Source organism: Triticum urartu, chromosome 6A (assembly GCF_056163025.1).
Source record: "Triticum urartu cultivar PI428250 chromosome 6A, HENAU_Tu73, whole genome shotgun sequence".
NCBI lineage: Eukaryota > Viridiplantae > Streptophyta > Magnoliopsida > Poales > Poaceae > Triticum > Triticum urartu.
This window is the reverse complement of record NC_141878.1, coordinates 347,396,833-347,402,869: the sequence shown is the minus strand read 5'-3', so window position 1 is coordinate 347,402,869 and position 6,037 is coordinate 347,396,833.

Here is a 6,037-nt window from a genome sequence, read left to right as displayed (position 1 = left end):
CGAATAATCACCGGGCCATGACACAACGTCATGCTGCCAAAACAAGCCAGCAAATTAGATCTGCGAAAATAATATTCTCTCTACGGTGGAATGTGGAACTTATTTTGCAGGGTCGGACACTATCCTTGTATTCAAATTCTTCTGTGATGTATTCGGAGAAGGAACCCGCCTTGCAATGCCGAAGACAATACTGCGCGCCGGACACATCGTTATTGAAGCCTAGTTCAGGGGCTACTGAGGGAGTCCTGGATTAGGGGGTCTCCGGACAGCCGGACTATCTCTATTGGCCGGACTGTTAGACTATGAAGATACAAGATTGAACACTTCATCTCATGTCCGGGCGGGACTCTACTTGGCGTGGAAGGCAAGCTAGGCAATACGGATGTGCATATCTCCTCCTTTGTAACCGACCTTGTGTAACCCTAACCCTCTCCAGTGTCTATATAAACCGAAGGGTTTAGTCCGTAGGACAACAACCACAACATACAATCACACCATAGGCTAGCTTCTAGGGTTTAGCCTCTCCGATCTCATGGTAGATCTACTCTTGTACTACCCATATCATCAATATTAATCAAGTAGGACGTAGGGTTTTACCTCCATCAAGAGGGCCCGAACCTGGGTAAAACATCGTGTCCCCTGCCTCCTGTTACCATCCGGCCTAGACGCACAGTTCGGGACCCCCTACCCGAGATCCGCCGGTTTTACACCGACAAGGGGGAGTCCACGACCCATTGGGTGTGCCGGGTCAAAGCCATAGTACATTCATCTGATAAGATGGATGTTGGCTCTGCAGTCTTAATGTTGGAGAAAAAATGCCGTTTTACGGCTCTGAAACAGAAGCTGGGGCTGCTCAAGCGAGATTGTAATGACATGGGCCAGCTAATGGCGGCTTTAGTCAACTACGCCGACTCTGATAGTACCAAGGATCCTGAGTCTGACGACGAGAAGACGTGGAAGTGGAAGAAGAACGGCAATGCCAAGGGTCATCAGCATAACCCGGCGAGTCAAGGAGGCAATAATAAGCGTAAGGATGACGATGGCTTGGAGTTTGTGGCTAACACCGATGCACAGGGCAACAATCAGCGACGTAAGGGGAGGCCACCTCCTTGGTCTTGCGGGTCAGGTCCCACTCTTGTGGAGCTATTAAATGAGCCCTGTCGAAGGCACGGTACTCAGCAGAATCCTGCCACTCACCTATGGAAGGACTGTACGATCATGAAGGCTTTCAAGAACTCTAACATGTTCAATAGAAATCATGGGCCAGGCGGCAGCTCAGGTGGCGGCGGTTTTCATGGTCCAGGCGGTGGTTCAAATTCCAATGTTCAAGACTCTCAAGGAAATCAAGGTGGCTATAATCAGCAATCTAGCCAGGGAGGTTAGCAGCAGCAGCAATCTAGATATCAGAGCAATCCGAAGCAGTTGAATAGTGGACAGTATCATGTGTTCATCACCAGTTTGTGTAGACAGGACCAAAAGCTTCATAAGAGGGCTGTGAATGCTATTGAGCCGGCAGTCCCTCGTTATTTGAGATGGTCTGAGCAACCTATTCTATGGAGTAGGGAAGATCACCCTCCCCGGGTTGACAATCCGGTTCACCTGGCCTTGGTGGTGGCACCTCAGGTTGGTGGATATAAATTCAATAAAGTACTCATGGACGGAGGCAGTAGCATCAACATCCTCTATTATGAAACATTCTGTCGCATGGGGTTGACTGAGAAAAATCTTAAGACGTCCTACACTGTTTTCCATGGAGTGGTGCCTGGTAAGTCGGTGTACCTAGTGGGTAAGATTGAACTAGAAGTAGCCTTTATAGATGAGCATGATTCTAGGGCCGAGAAGTTTACTTTTGAGGTGGTCAAAATCAAGAGCACGTATCATGCCCTGTTTGGACGACCGGCTTATGCCAAGTTCATGGCACGACCATGTTAAGTTTACTTGCAGCATAAAATGCCGGGTCATAAGGGTACCATCACAGTGCATGGGAGTCGGAAGATAGCCTTGGAGTGTGAGGAAGGCGATGCTGCTTGCGCTGAATTTGTTTGTGCCACAGAGGAGTTGAAGTTCTACAAGGACAATGTTGACCCGGTGGACATGACGTCTTTGAAAAAGCCAACTACAGAACATGAGCTGGTGCTGAAGTTTAAGTCTGCTGATGACACCAAGCTTGTCGATTTTGTTCCAGGTGACTCATCTAAACAATTTAGTATCAGTGCTAATCTGGATCCCAAATAGGAAAGCACGCTCATCGAGTTCATCCTTGAGAACCGGGATATCTTCGCATGGAAACCTTCTGACATACTAGGTGTACTGAGAGAACTCGCTAAGCACACTCTCATTATTGATCCAAAATTTAAGCCGGTCAAGTAGTTTGTTTGGCGGTTCAACGAGGAGAGGCGCAAGGCCATTGGTGAAGAAGTGGCCCGGCTCTTGGCGGCCAGTTTCATTATTGAAGTTTTTCATCCAGAGTGGTTGGCTAACCCGGTGCTCGTGCTTAAAAAGAACGACACCTCGCGTATGTGTGTGTATTACACAGACTTAAACAAGGCTTGTCCGACTGATCCTTTTGCTCTCCCTCGTATTGATCAAATCATTGATGCTACGGCGGGTTGTGAGCATTTGAGCTTTTTGGATCCTTATTCTGGTTATCATCAGATCAAGATGGCAGTTAAGGACCAGGAGAAGACGGCTTTTATTACTCCGTTTGGAGCATTCTGCTATGTGTCTATGCCTTTTGGGCTTAAGAGTGCCCAGGCGACTTATCAGCGATGTGTGCAGAACTGTCTTCACAATCAGATTGGGCGCAATGTTCATGCTTATGTGGACGATATTGTGGTGAAGTCCAGAGAGAAGGAGACCTTGATTGATGATCTGAAGGAAACCTTTGATAACCTCCCGGTCTACAAGATGATGCTTAACCCGGCCAAGTCTGTTTTTGGAGTACCATCGGGCAAGCTTTTGGGTTTTCTGGTTTCTAACAGAGGCATCGAGGCTAACCCGGAGAAGATTGAAGCAATCACATCTTTGGCTAAGCCGGCGTGCATCAATGATGTCCAGCATTTGGCAGGTCGTATTGCTGCTTTAAGCCGGTTCATAAGCCAGTTAGGTGAGAAGGCCATACCACTGTATAAAATGATGAAGAAGGCAGATGGCTTTTTCTGGAGTGATGCTGCTAATGCTGCCTTTGAAGATCTAAAGAGACAGCTCGCTGAGCCACCGGTCCTTGCTGCTCCTATTAATAAGGAGCCATTATTGTTATATGTGGCTGCTAACACATGTGTTGTCAGTGTGGCCATGTTAGTAGAGCGCAAGGAGGTTGGCAAGGAATATCCGGGTCAATGGAAAATTTATTATGTGAGTGAGGTGCTCATTGAGTGCAAACCGAGATATCCACATTGGCAGAAACTTGTTTATGGGGTGTTCATGGTGAGCCGGAAGCATAAGTATTATTTTTAGGGTCATCCCATCACTGTGGTTAGTTCTGCTCCGTTAGGAGATATCATTCTAAATAGAGAAGCCACAGGACGAGTTGCCAAGTGGGCCATTAAACTTGGGCCGCATGGTTTAAAATATGTGCCACGCACTGCTATCAAGTCTCAAGCAGTAGTGGATTTCATCAATGATTGGACAGAGCTACAGATGCCTGAAGAGAAGCCGGATAACACCTATTGGACTATTAATTTTGATGGATCCAGGCAATTAGAGGGCTCGGGGCTGGAGTTGTTTTAGCCTCCCCTTGAGGTGACAAATTTTGTTATGTGCTACGCTTGATGTTTCCCTGTACTAATAATACAACTGAGTATGAGGCTTTGATCCATGGTCTTCGGATGGCTAAGTAGATGAGCTTGAGCCAGGTAAGATGCTTTGGTGACTCGGATTTGGTGGCTCAGCAAGTATCAGGCAAGTGGGATTCCAAAGATCCTCTCATGGCGGCTTAGCGCCGTGAGGTTGACGCCATTGCTAGACACTTCAAGGGTTACCAAGTAGAACACATTGATCGCAGAAAGAATGAAACGGCCGATGCTTTAAGCTGGCTGGGGTCTCAGCGTAAGCAGGTGCCACCTAACACTTTCTTAGATGTTCTGCATAACCCTTCTGTCAAGTTGCCTACAAATGAAGAATTGGCAGTTCTAGACCCGGAAGCACAATTGGTGGCCGCTCTTCACGTCATCCCAGATTGGATAGTGTCATATTTGTCTTATATGGCCTGGGACGAGTTGCGTGAGGATGAAACCTTGGCTAGACAGATAACCCGGCGGTCTAAATCAATGACAATTGCCAATGGTGAGTTGCATCATCACAGTGTCACAGGGGTGTTTCAACGTTGTGTCTCTCCTGAGGAAGGTCAATAAATTCTTCGTGAAATCCATGAAGGATATTGTGGCCATCATGCCGGTTCAAAGTCCCTTGTAGCCAAAGCCTTCCGTCATGGTTTTACTAGCTGACGGCTCACGCTGATGCGGAGGATCTGGTTAGTAGGTCGGATGGTTGTCAAAAATTCTCATGATGGGTACACGTGTCGGCTCAAGAATTGCAGATGATTCCAATTACTTGGCCGTTTGCAGTCTGGGGGCTCGACATGGTTGGACCTTTCAAAAGATCCAAAGATAAGAAGACACACCTTTTGGTGGCAGTTGACAAATTCACAAAGTGGGTTGAGGCAGAGCCAGTTAGTAAGTGTGATCCAGCCATGCCGGTTTAGTTCATGAAAAAAGTGATCTTTCGTTTTGGCTTCGCACACAGCATTATAACTGACAATGGTACTAATCTGTCCAAGGGTGGTAGGGAGGAATTCTGCCAACGTGAGCATATCCGGCTTGATGTTTCATTAGTAGCTCACCCCCAATCCAATGGTCAAGCTAAAAGAGACAATCATGAAATCTTGAAAGGTCTCAAGCCCCGGCTTATGGTTCCTTTACAACGGACGCCGAGTTGTTGGGTGGAGGAGTTACCCTCTATGATATGGAGCATCAATACTACCCCTAACAGGTCTACGGGTTATACGCCTTTCTTCATGGTTTACGAAGTAGAGGCAGTCTTGCCTAGTGACATCGGTCATGACTCGCCCCGCGTGGCGCCTTACGTTGAAACTGATAATGAACAAGCCCGTCAGGATGCACTTGACCTGTTAGATGAAGAGCGTGACTTAGCAGCACCCCGTTCGGCAATTTACCAGCAGGACCTGCACCGTTATCACAGCCGCCAAGTTATGTCCAGAACCTTTCAGGAAGGTGACTTGGTGCTCCGGCTCATCCAGGATCAAACTGATGCACACAAGTTAACCCACCTTGGGAAGGACCTTTTGTGGTCAGCAGGAACTTGAACAACTGGTCATACTACCTTACTGATGTTCGAGAGCACAAAGACTCACGTAAGTCGGAGGAAGAGACCCACCGGCCGTGGAATATCGCTCATCTTCGGCCTTACTATACTTGAGCCACCGGCTCTCATGATGTACATACTTTGACGTTGTATATATTATGATAAGTAATAAAGCAGAACCTCTGTCCTTTTCATCCCGAGTAATCACATGTCTTCATCATTATAATTTCAAATGACCATTTGGGGGCTGATTGTGTTCAAATCTAGCTTAACCCTTTGTTCCGGCTCATGATCGTATTCGAATCTAGCCATTAAATCATATGACCACTAGGGGGCTTCCTGTTCAAACATAGGTCATATTCGAACCAAAGAGAACATAGTTGTCGGTACCCTCTTGATCGGTGCAATGCCAAACTCACTAGGGGGCTTCTAGATCCTATTCGAATCATAGATTAACCCATTTTGGGTCCGACTTTGATCGTATTCGAATCAGAGTCGTTAAAAAAATCTCAAGGTCACTTGGGGGCTTCCCATTCAAACATAGGTCGTATTCGAACCAAAGAGAACATAGCTGTCGGTACCCTCTTGATCGGTGCAACTCCAAAGCCACTGGGGGCTACATGATCATATTTGAATCCTAGCTTTACCCCTTTGGTCCCATTAACTGATCGTATTCGAATCAGAAACCTCCAATTTTTTCTTTTTTATGTGACTT